Genomic DNA, 13,026 nt, shown 5'->3' with positions numbered 1-13,026 from the left:
GGGGGCCCAAAGGACCAGACAGAGCCCCCCTGTACCATGAGCGATCTGTCAAACAATATTACCTCGCTGGAGGAAGTGAGACAAATAAGCACCTCAACGCAATGGAATGGTTTGTTTCTCTCTCACCAACACACTAGCACACCGTCCACAGCCCTCCACAAGACAACACCGCCGTTTCATTTACACATTTAATGTTTGTGCTGATGGCCGTACATTTCATCCCTCTCTCTCTCCGACTCCCAATAGAGGGAAAGTACTAGGAATGTAACCAAATGGACTCATAAGAGGTCCATTTGGATTCATACACATGGGTAAATTATGGTAAAAATCTAATGTATACAAAATAGATGAATTAAGTATGGCAACATGCATGTTGGTCCTGTCAAATGCACCTCTGGATGTGTCGTGTGCAGAACACAGAGGGGCATGCACATACAGTAAGTGTATGTGCGCGCACTCACACAAAGACATGCATGTACATTCATGCATGCACACGCAGACAGACACACACAAAAATACACGTGCACACGTCACGCATACACCCAATGTCCATGACTCTGCATGTACACCCAAGCATGTGGTGATACACATGGGAGGGCAGTGGCTCCTGGGGTAGAGAGGGTACCCCAGGGCTCCTGGGGTAGAGAGGGTACCCCAGGGCTCCTGGGGTAGAGAGGGTACCCTATAGGGCTCCTGGGGTAGAGAGGGTACCCCAGGGCTCCTGGGGTAGAGAGGGTAGGGTACCCCAGGGCTCCTGGGGTAGAGAGGGTACCCTAGGGCTCCTGGGGTAGAGAGGGTACCCTAGGGCTCCTGGGGTAGAGAGGGTACCCTAGGGCTCCTGGGGTAGAGAGGGTACCCTAGGGCTCCTGGGGTAGAGAGGGCAGTGGCTCATAGGAATCCAACGGTTCCCGATTCTATACCTGCATCCCGCTTGGTTAGTTAGTATTGAAGTGTCCTTGAGCAAGACACTTTACCCCAACTGCTCCAAATGAGTCTGCATCCCTCCTTTTAGCACAATGTGAAAAACGTGCCTCTCACCGAGTCCCCTCAGGTCATGATGATGTGTCAGTGAAGTCATTAATATAAAGCTTTTCTTTTCAAAGTGTGTAAGCTCAATGAGCTCATGTCATTAGAGACGAGGACAGACACAGACAGTGTTCCTATAGGACTTAATTCACTGTGACGGACAAGGATCTTTGTTGTTAGGCTTCAAACGATGTTATGAGAGGGGTTCACACTTTCACACACAAATTCCTTCTCATTTGACAGATGACTCTCGGGCGGTTTATCAATCTGCAATTATGCACCTCTCTGTCTATCGCTCTCTCTTCAATTCAATGGCAATTTATTGGCATGGGAAACATACGCTTACTTTGCCAAAGAAAGTATGGATTTAAAACAATTAAAAACAAAACTAAGAAATGCATTTACAATCAAATTATAGGCCTACTAGAATAAAGGAATTTGTAAACAGAACAAAGCAACTTTCAATCAAATATATATTATGTGCATTTCTCTCTCTCTCTCTCTCTCTCTCTCTCTCTCTCTCTCTCAGATTAAGGACAAGAGACTTGGCTGCTTATTAGTTATTAAATTCCTTAGAGTCGGTGGCTCCCTGGTTACCGAGGACGACAGCTGAACAACAAAGGAATGTGCCTGTATTGGGTTCCTCCGTTATGACGCCCCTGGTTAAGCCTTAGCACAAAGAGCCATGGCCTGTATGTTAATCCTTCATAATGAACTATCAACTTGTCTGTGGCATGAGAGTGCCCGGTAAAATCCTTAGCGTTCATTTAACTCTGAGAGTGTACAAATGTGACAGGTTACAGTTGTACAGTCTTTGAGTTAAAATGACTGAGGATTGGCTTTAAAAGGATAACAGGAAAAAAGCAAAAGCCAGATGCAAGAGATGTGTTTAAGACTGACATAGGCTACGCCAATCAACAGCCTGCATTTTCTACAGCAGAATGGTCAGCATAAGCCATAAGAAATGTGACTTTACATTAGCTTCCCCAACTTTGTGAGAAAAGCTAAATTCCTGATTCCTCGATTACTATTCTTTCCACTATTCTCTCCATCCTCTGTTCTCCTCAGGACAGCCACCCACACACATCGTTGTACTCCCAACCCCATAGCTTGTATGACACATATATAACGCCACCTGAGCTGCAGTGTCCTACACGCAGCGCTCATCACTGTAGTGTCTGAAATTACCTGGTGCTCAGGTCATCTCTGTTACATCATTAAAAACACATGAGGGGCTAGAGAATGCAAATGCATGCAGTCTCTCTCTCTCTGCCATTAGAAAGACACTCTGCTTATATCCATCAGAGAAGGAAGGCCTAAAAAGACAGTTACCATATTTCCTTTCAACTGTAAGTCTGCAGTCAATGGAATATTCATCTAGTTTGTGCACTTATTAATTCATGTATGAATTCGTTCGGAAGCATGTCTGCCCGCAGCCTCTGTTTAGCAGTATAAATTAACAGATTAAAGGGTCTCTCTGTCTCACAGACTGGACTGAGATATCTCAATGTGTCAGGTAGCTAGTTCAACTAGACAGATGAATGGAACAGAATCACACACCAAGACATATGGACAGATGCACGCACGCACATGCACACACACACACACACACACACACACACACGCACGCGCACACGCACACACACACACACACACACACACACACACACACACACACACACACACACACACACACACACACACACACACTGATCGCCCTTTACTACCATAATAATGAGAAACCCAGAGCTCCATCGATCCATCCACACTCCACTTTCTGGCTTGAGTCAGAGTTCGTTCCAACCCACCCTGGAGGAGCCCAGCCTGGGGGAGCCATGGACAACACCAGGGCCTTAAAAGGACCTCCATCTGGGTCTTCCTCCAGGAATATAACAACTTATTTCCAGCAGTCATTATCCCAGATCCTAATCATGGGCCGCCTTCAAGGCCTGGTTTGGCTGCATGCATGCTGCTGGCCAGCCAGGTTGGATGAACTTCTGCAGTCAAATTCGAGAATTACACTCAAGCAACTCGCGACACTTGACACTTGGAATTCATTTTGTGGAAGTGTGTCTGAACCAACCGAGGAGAAACCTTTTCTACAGCGACGCAGAAGGGCATGCAGCTACTTTGTTCCTTACGGGTTTCCTTTTGTTTCACCAGTCATCCCAGTTCAGTCACCCCCCCAATCATCAGAGGTAAAAGAAAATAACAGGCGGCCCCGTTAGGAGACACACAGGAGCCTTTGCAGCTCTGGACATAGACCTGAACACACTCTGAAGGTAGTTACATCACAGATGGGCCTCGGAACAAACACAAATAAATGGAAGCGCTACGTCTCCTCAGCCCTTCAGCCTGAGTCTGACAGGCTAGTAGCAGTAATTTCCTCTGATTGACTGAGTCAGACAGAAAGTAATATCTTCCCCAGAGCAGAGCAGATAAATTGATAGGTCCTCTTGTGAAGGGAGTGGATGGAAACGGGCCAGCTGACATCACCAGGTTGGAACAGACGCCAGCAGAGATAAGTTATGGCTCTGGCTGATCGCATATGGAGGTTTTGCTTGGAATGAGTAAAATACTGTAAAAAGCTGTTTTAAAACTAATGGACAGATTCTGTGAGAAAGGAAGGAAGATGTGTCGCACACAACTTACAGAGTGCATATCAGCAAACACACAGTCACACATACCCGCGCGCACGCACCGATATCTCTGTCACACACACTTCTCTTTATAAAAAACGCAAATGCATGCACCATCTCTCACACATTTATACATATACACACACGTGCATGCGCACACAAATACACACACACACGCACACGCACACACACACACATTTCAACAATTTATGTCCACACAAAGAAAAAGGACATAAATAGTTCAGGTGTTCAAGTTCAAGTTGCATCCACAAAATCAAGGAATAATGTTGCGATACAATAATAATGTCATTCCATGGGCACAAGTATTGTAGCCTGCATGCATCCTACACCGGCCACCAACAACCAGTCCGCGGTATGTCTCAGTATGTCGCAGTATGTCTCAGGCTGGACCACCAGAGGAAACAATTTCCCAGTCCACTCCTGCGTTGCCGCCCGGTGTCATATCGTTCCCGGTAGCGTGGCTAATCCCATGGGCCCAAAATCCACCCACTGTTGTTCCAACAGCGGATGGACACACCGCTAGAAGGCCAGGTCCAACGCCTCTCTTCCCAGTAGCTGCTCATGGGAAGGTCTACCAAGCAGCAGTTGGTATATACTCCATCGCTGAGCAGTGCCTTGTTGTATGCAAGCTTGCGATGGTGTTGAAGCACACAGTCCACAGAGGTTGCAAATGCATCTTAAATCTGCACCCACTACATTAACGATGGTAGTTACAACGCACACTGACGCGCACCATCACAGATAAAATGGATACATACACAACCACCCAATCACATCCAAATTCAGATCTCACAATGGTATAATTACATTTCATGACTATCACAGCATCCAGCCAGGAGGCAGCAGACTTTAGTGATTGTGGCGCCATGGCAACCGAGAGGCCCCATGGGTACGTTTAATGAGATGCGGGGCAATCAGGAGTGGGATTCTTTGTCAATGGAAATCTTATTTTCCTATCACCCTGCTACTATGGTCATTAATAACCTCAGCCTTCCCCAAGATGTTGATGGATTGAAATGGAAGTGGCTGTCCAGGGCAACAGTGCCTTAACGCAATCGCCACAATACCGACTGGGGCCGTTAACTTGACTGCTGCTGCTGCTTCTAACGTTACAATAAATGAACAAAGCCCTGATTAAAGCCAGCAAGTCATCTGCAAGTCAAAGTGCATTGGTATTATTCGACTGCAGTGAAGCCTAGTCTCTCATTTGGCCATTATTATCCTGTGCAGAATGCACAATGCTTTAGTTCAGAATGAGAATTAAAAGGGACATATGAGTTTAGTTTAGTTTTTATGCTGTTGAAAATGACATTTACATATTAAGCCGCTGTCCCACAGGAAATCCATAACACATCCATCCATAACACCATCATGTTTGACACTGAACTGGTTTGAAATGTATTGTTTGATTCTGGGAAAACAACTTTTTTTTTTTTTTTATGTTGTTGCAAAAGCATAAATATAACTTTTAGGCAGTGGTCCCATTAGCGATCGCCTGTAGGAATACTGGACACTGGTGCTTACCCGTTTTTCCTCCCGGAATTTTCCCCAGTCAGGGGGATAACTTTGTAATATGCTATTGGCTATTCTTTTTGGAAAAATATAAAAAGATACTCCTATGGAAAGGCTATATTATTTTACTTATATTGACCCTATAAACATTTTAGTAGAATTTAGTATATCATACGTCGTCAGACAATCCCCACATGGCCTACAACAACTTCTGTGAACTGACTTCACTGTAGTAGCTTTTCATGAATTATATTTGTACTTTGTACAGCTGTCTGCTGTCTTGAAAGTTTATAGTTTAGAATAGTTTAGTATAGAAATTCAAAGTCCAGCCGTCTGCTGTCCAGCCTCTCCCACCCCTCACTGGGGAACATTCCCGGGAGGAAAATGGAAAAAGGGGTGAGTTGTCCTGTTACCGCTTGCAGAACTGGTTTTCTATCCAGTGAGTCCAGTAAGTTTAGTTTACTAATATCATATACTCTGTATCATTGTCTAAGGGACTAGTCCTACAGACCTATATACTGTAGGAACTAGGGCTAGGCTAGCTCTTAGGACAGAAAACAGCAGTACCAGCCAGGCACAAAACAACCAGTGGTCTGAGGAGTAAATAAGAACGCCAACACACACCGCTGGCATCAGCTGTGTGCGATGATTGAAAGATGTAGGGTAAATATTTCTACTAGCTACTTGTGGAGCATGGGAACGGGAGAACAAGCTTATTTGAGAACAACCTTATTTGTGTAATTCTGTTTGCTTTCATCCTGTGCGTGTGTGTAGCGTGCGTGCATACTGTACGGTGCATGTGTGTGTGTGTGTGTGTGTGTGTGTGTGTGTACATGTGAGAGAGAGAGAGAGAGAGAGAGAGAGAGAGAGAGAGAGACATGAGTCACTTTCCGATGTTTGTGTTGAGAAGTTGACTTCCCATATGAGAAACAAAAACCCAGGAAAAAACAGTTGGGATTCATTTGCACTCATTTTGGTTTCAGCTGCAACATTTCAGGGTGGGAAGATTACAAGGGAAGTCTCAACAATCAACATTCATTCATCTCTCTCTCTCTCTCTCTCTCTCTCTCAAACTCCCTTTTTGACTCTCTTTTGTGTTTTGACTCTCTCTCTATGCCCCCCCCCCTCTCTCTCTCTCTCTCTGGGACAAGGTAACAGTGCAGTTGTTTTTGTTGCTATCATCCTCATTTAGAAAGAGGCCACAGGGGGCATTTTCATCAGAGCCGGATCCCCAGAAAATGGCATGGAGGATGAGACAAAGTGGTCAGTCTCTATGTGAGGTTGCTCAAGACCACATAGAAGACAATGAATGTTGTGTACAGTAGGTTGGCATCAAAGTGGGTGGTACAGATACACAGTGTGGTTTCACTGTTGTCTATGCTCAAGTGCTACAGTTAGTGCCACCATTGCAACTCACTAAAAAGTGAGGATTTTCAGGCCTATAACAGCCAATCCACATCCTATAGCGTGATATCATTTTCACAGATCAACCAGCATGTCCAGTGAAATGCCAAACCTATTGGTTAAACCCAATTTTCACTTGATTTCAGTTGATAAGAAATGGAAAATATGAATCAAGCATTTACTGCCTTACGGTATTGCGACAAAATGGGTAAACTAGCTGCATAGTTTGTACATTTACCGGTAACTGGTATGTCAAAACGAAAGACCTCTAACATCTGTATGCATCATTCTTAGAGCCCTGTCGCTAGTGGGGCGAAAACCCAAACATGCCCCAATCACTACTGTCATTTAAAATGATATCATTAGAATTAGTGAATGGGGCACGAAAACAACTAATCAAATATGGTCCAGAAATCATCATCTGTGCCCCAGGGAAGCAGCAACAATATGCCAAGATCCTTTGAGAACGTGTGCAGACTTGTTGCGAAGTACTGTAAAATCAGCCACATCAGAGCCAAAACTACACTGTTGAAAAGCTGGTCTTCACCCTGATGGAACGGTCCCATGGTTCCCATGAGTGTCTACTATAGTGTCTCCTGGAGAGAGGCAGATCACACCAAAATTGTAATATCCACTTTTCATTATTCTTAGCAAAACTCAACACATAATTCCTTATGGATATGGTTTACTTTGAATGCTGAACAAACAAAATGTGATGACAAAAATGATTCTGATAACTGAATCAAATGATTAGTTAAAAATATACCAATATTAAGAAGACAATGCTCTTCTGAGCAGACAATGCGAGCAATTATAAGTTGTACAACATAACATATAAACACAGGCTATGTGCAGTCGCAGCAGCAATCCATATGGTTTCTGTTATAGAGCGGCTCGCTTTTTTCAGACGGGTGCCCTACACGCCTCATCGCTGTGGGAGAAACCAAGCCCTTAGTGGATTGTATACAGACTGGAGGCTGAGGAGGCTAGCACAGAGTCAGAGCATGTGGAATCATGTAAGTGGATAGTGTAATAACGTAGGGGACCCATAGCTATATCCCCTTGCAGGAGAAAAAACGGGAGCTGCGAATGCCATTTGACACCAGATATGACTAGAATAACTATTGTGGCTAGGTACTTATAAGTGCCCCATGTCTCCCGTTTCTAGCCCTTGGGCACGTAATCATATCCAGACAGAAATTGGCAGCAATAAAAACATTTGGAGTTAGTGAGAAAAGAGCACTTGTGTCAGAACCTATTTATAACAGGACTGTGTATTTCCTTTACAAGTTGGGAAAGCTGCGGACCACTTAATTTCACAATGAGTTGGGCGTTATATATACTATAGGTGTTATATTGCCTATTTGAATTATGGTGATTCTGATAGCAGGTTACTGGTATAACACATACAAGCGCAGTAGTATAGCCAGTGGTATTCAGTCATGGAGGTATATTTGTTTTCATTCAAAACAAAACACTACAGAATACCTTCAAACCAGAGAGGGGGTTAAGAATTAGTGAAATCACCTGGTGTAGTCTCAAGTTCAAAACCCTGCACCACACCTCTGTCTCAGAATTGGCCTGCAGTAGCCTATATGTTATGCATTATGTTACCACCTGGATTTGGACCCCGTTCTTGCACATGGGAAACCAAACATCCAGCACTCATCCACAGGGGAACCCCCAGGCAGCTAAAAGGAGATATTAGTCTTCTGAGGGCTACAGGCAGGGCTGCTCTGCTAAATTCACACTACTTTGACCTCCCCGGATCCAGCTAGGCCACCAATATAACCACCTGGATTCACACCTGGGAATCCGGCATGCGAACCAAGCACACCGCTCACCAAAGGGGAGGGGGGGGGGTCCAGACAGGCTAATCTGAAACAATTAGTGTAGGCTACATGCCTGTAAACAGCAGCATAACATTATGTCCTAGTCAAGCCACAGCTCCACAGCTGCTAAAATAGCTGAGCTGAGGTCTCTCCAGGATTTCTTCTATCTATGCAGAGTAGACCAGGTTGATGCTGAGGGCCTGAGGCCACTAACTTCAATTCGTGGTGCTTCCCTATTTTGCTGCTGGTTCTGTCAGCCCTCCAGAATAAATTATATTCTCCCCCTATAGCCTAGCCTACTCTCTGAGCTGGCAGTCCCTGAGAGAAAACCAGCGACCTAACATTCACTCAGGCTTAGCCTGTTCCATACCATAACACACACACCCAATCAGAATTCCAAATAATGAGCTGGGTCCTCGTGTTTTGTTTAATGGGGAGGTGGTGTCTAATTTAAAAACCCTTATATGGGCCTTCGTTTAATAGCAATTGATCAGTAACAGTGATCAATATCAGGCTCAGTCCTCCTCACTCCTCCTTTAGCTGAGACAGCTGCACCAATACCAACCCATTGATCCCCTTTCCCATTGTAGTCAGCTCCGCATGGACACACACTGTAGACAGTGTAGTAGTACTAGTCCGTTTGGTTGGATTCATGCAAGGTGGATTCGGCACCCATAGGCTATATAATAATAGCCGATACAGCTATAATTATAGAAACACCCCCATATAAAGGCGACACAATGAGATGCTGCATTCAATGCCTTATTGGAATGCATCATATATAGCTCTACTATTCAATTAAACAGTCACACGTGAACCTATATCTCCATAGCTCTAATTCCGTATAGCTAACATGAACCGTGCAGAGACGCACGGCGAGGAGAAGAAAAGCGCTGTCACTTACATTCATCTGAGCCGCTCCGCTGCTCTGGATGTGTGGTTCCCGATGTCCCCTCCGAATCCCGACGATTAGTATGCAAACCGGTCTCCAATTCCCCACTACCGACCACTCACTCACAGCAAAGACAATCCACCAGCCGGGCACAGAATCTTGAATGAACCGTGGTGAGCAGCTGCACGGGGCTTTTCTAACATAATATCCACAATTCAAGAAATAAAGGTGAAAGAACAAAGATTACAGGCAAAATTCCCCGATTTTCTATTCCGAATGATTGCTGGGTTGGTCCCACGGATGGCGGTATGAGCGCGTGTGTCCCTTGCCAGGTGAGCGCGTATATATATATATCCGCAGAGCCGTGTGGTCCGCAGCACTGAGCCTGCTGTTTCACAGATATAACGGGGTTCTCTCTCCTCTCTCTCTCTCTCTCTCTCTCTCTCTCTCTCACAGCATCCAACGGATGAGCCTGTGTGTGTGCGCGCGTGTACGTGTATAGTGTGTGTGAGTTGAGACAGAAGAGAGAGGAGTCGGACAACCTACACCGCCACCAGCACCAGGCCCAGCCCCCCTTCTCCTCTCCTCTCTGGTATCCTCCTCCTCCCGTCTCCGATTTGGGGCTTGCTAATTTATTCGACACGCGGGTATAGCACAAAGAGGGGACGGAGGAGGAGAGAGAGAGGCTGTGAAATACAGTAGGAAGAAAAGAAGAGGGGGGGGGAAAGGGACCAGGGCTGGTGTGTGTGTTCCTGTAGAGTAGACTCTGGTGCCCCCCAGCTCCGTTTAGTGGAAGTGGTTTGTCTGTCAGTCTGTGTCGCCGTCAGTCTGGGACATCAGGTGATTTTGATTAAGTGTTAATTAGCACCAGTCAGATTAGCACGAAGCCGACCTGCGTGTTCAAGTCAAAACTGCTTAAAGTTGAATCAGCAGCATGTAGATGGACTGCTGAAATGTGTGGTGTAAGTTAGTTTATACTTATATAATATATATAATATTAATATATATTATATTTTATTTAAAATATTTGTGTGGGGCATAAGCCAATAAAGTTTAGCATAGGGTAATAGCCAGGCTATTTTTAGGCTACACTAGTATTTTGGTATACTTTGTTGTATGTAGTTTTTTGATGCATTCAGCCTTAGCAGCAAAGACATGAAGATCTCTCTCTCTCTCTCTCTCTCTCTCTCTCTCTCTCTTTCTGCTGTCTGTCTGTCTGTCTGTGTTTCTTGCTCTAGCTTTCTGTCTCTGTGTGTGTGTCTCTATCTCTCTCTATCTCTCTCTCTCTCTCACACACACACACACACACACACACACACACACACACACACACACACACACACACACACACACACACACACACACACACACACACACACACACACACACACACACACGCACACAAACAGTGGATTTGCTAACACCAGCAAGATAGGAGTCATTCATCACCCTGGATTTTTAGGTCAACCCTCCACCTGCGTCACTGGAGCGGAACAGGGGAGGCGATATGAACGAGGGAGGTGGAGTATGTGTGCAGTGGAGGAAGCAGTCATCTCCACCATTTTCACTTTAGGCGTACACACAAATTCGTCACTCTGACCAAAATTGTTGGTGCAATCGATCACCCTTATAGCTTATATGCCATTTTAAAGAGGGTGCAGACATTTGGGATGATTATCATTATCCCAAATGCACCACAAATCTATAAATCTTTTATTATGCCTGGCACCAAAGGGACCAAAGTCCCTAACCTCGGCTGCTCATGGTCTCCTGATCATTGAGCTTTACAAGAAAACAAATATGAATATAAGCCCATGGGGCTCAGAAGCAACGAAATGGCCTAGTTTGTTTCATGGATGTTTTATGCTTTCATTTGGCCTGAAGGTTAGTGAGGCTGCATATGCAGGTGTTTTTGAACACATAGGCTACAGCAAAGACATAACTTCACATTTAATAACAGGTCACCATTTGACTGGTCACTGTCCCTCTTGGATTTCACTCCCAAGACATAAAAGATTTGATTTGCTAAAAGGGCATGACCCTGGGAACAACCAAGCTAAACGTTTTACTGCCTTAAAAACACACTGACCCTTACATTGAGGCTAATGTCAGTCTCCATGGGTGCATTTTTATGTGGATGTACTTGTATGTTCAGTGTGCATCATGTGTATGTCTGTCTGTGTTTGTGTGTTTGCATGCATGTGGGAGTGCGCGCTCCATATATGTGTACGTATGCGTGTGAGTAAAATACACACAGCCTCTACTGTATGTTGTGTGAAATTTCTTGCCAAAGAGTTGCAAAAACACAGTTTTAACTAAGAGCAGATGACTGTGTAGTGACACTTCTGGTGAGGCTCCCCACGATGTTAGAGCCACATGCGAGATTTATATCGGAGTCGCACACATTCACAGGCTCTCATGCACATGTATGCAGAGGCACACACATTCATAAGAGTACCTCATCACTACATTTCATACACACGTACAGGCACAGGTAATTAACCATGCTAGTGTTCCTATTCTGGGCATGTCATAACTCATAATAGGTGAACAAAAATTGGTGATCTACAAGCTCACAACAAGTAGTTCTAAGCTCAAAACATGAGCGTGTAGATGACCTATTTCTGTCGAGGAGATTTTGGTGTACAGGGGGGGGGGGATGAGGGAGCCTGTATAGGTCCATGGTCAACGAAGTAGAAGTATACACTGTAGTAGGGTTTAAGCGGTTAACATCGTACATGAAGCACAGGCCAATTGTTTTGGCTCCGGTGTCTATCCTGTTTGTGTGTCAGTTCCTCCCTCTAACCTCAGCATCCACACCCTGGCCCTGATAACCCACATCAATCCCATTCCAAAACCTTTAGCCCACCTCCCAAATTTATAGGATGTCAAAAGGCAGATAAGCCTTGCATTTAATCTGACATTTACCACATCATTAGTAACTGGAATTATGGCGCCCTATTGAGATGAGATGAGATGAGATTCATATGTGTTGTTGTATATAGTTGCATTGTATTTGTTATGCTTTTTTTTTTTTTTTTTTTTTTTAAGATTCTTTTTTTTATTGGTTTTTTTGAAGGGACAGACAGTAGGCTGACAGGAAACGGGAGAGAGATGGGGGGGAAGACATGCAGTAAAGGCCGTGTCGGGCTCGGGAGTCGAACCCGCGGCACACTGCGACTGGATTACCAGTCGGGTGCCCGGACGGTTACGCCACCGCCTGGGCCGTATTTGTTATGCTTGTTGGAGGTAAAGTTTAACTTGACTGTTGGACTTCCATTATGCCTGTTTTATACAAGTCCATCACTTCCCGCCTGGCCTCCTCTGTCCTCTGGGTCTGCTGTGAGTGGAACATGGAAACGGGGACGTTGGTGTCGTGGTGGTGTTAGTGGTTGGCTTACTGTGTTAGTGGCTGTGAGGTCATTGGGAAATGCCTCGTTAAAATCTAATGGAGGTTCCTGTCTATTTTGGCTGAATTAATCAGAATTGACTGCATAGATCGCACGCATGCACACACACACACACTCACACACACACACACACACACACACACACACACACACACACCACCAGCAATCTTTTTTCTGGCTTTTCTGCCTTTATTGATAGTATCAAGTGAAGATAGACAGGAAAGAGGGAGAGAGAGAAGGGGAGAGACACGCAGCAAAGGTCATCACGTCATGAATGGGACTCGACTCGT

General features: G+C 44.9%; 1 protein-coding gene across 1 annotated transcript in view; it reads right to left on the bottom strand.

The window, feature by feature from the left end:
- dchs1b (dachsous cadherin-related 1b) overlaps positions 1-9,736 on the bottom strand; it is a 142,261-nt gene extending 132,525 nt beyond the window's left edge. The window contains exon 1 of the mRNA XM_083778707.1: positions 9,339-9,736. The gene's annotated coding sequence lies outside the window, so the exon portion shown is untranslated. The remainder of the gene's footprint in view (positions 1-9,338) is intronic.
- Between the last annotated feature and the right edge of the window lie 3,290 nt (positions 9,737-13,026).

Source organism: Protomyctophum parallelum (assembly GCF_964188405.1).
Source record: "Protomyctophum parallelum genome assembly, chromosome: 1".
Taxonomy (NCBI): domain Eukaryota; kingdom Metazoa; phylum Chordata; class Actinopteri; order Myctophiformes; family Myctophidae; genus Protomyctophum; species Protomyctophum parallelum.
The sequence above is the reverse complement of the archived record's forward strand: the minus strand, read 5'-3'. Positions and strand labels throughout refer to the sequence as shown.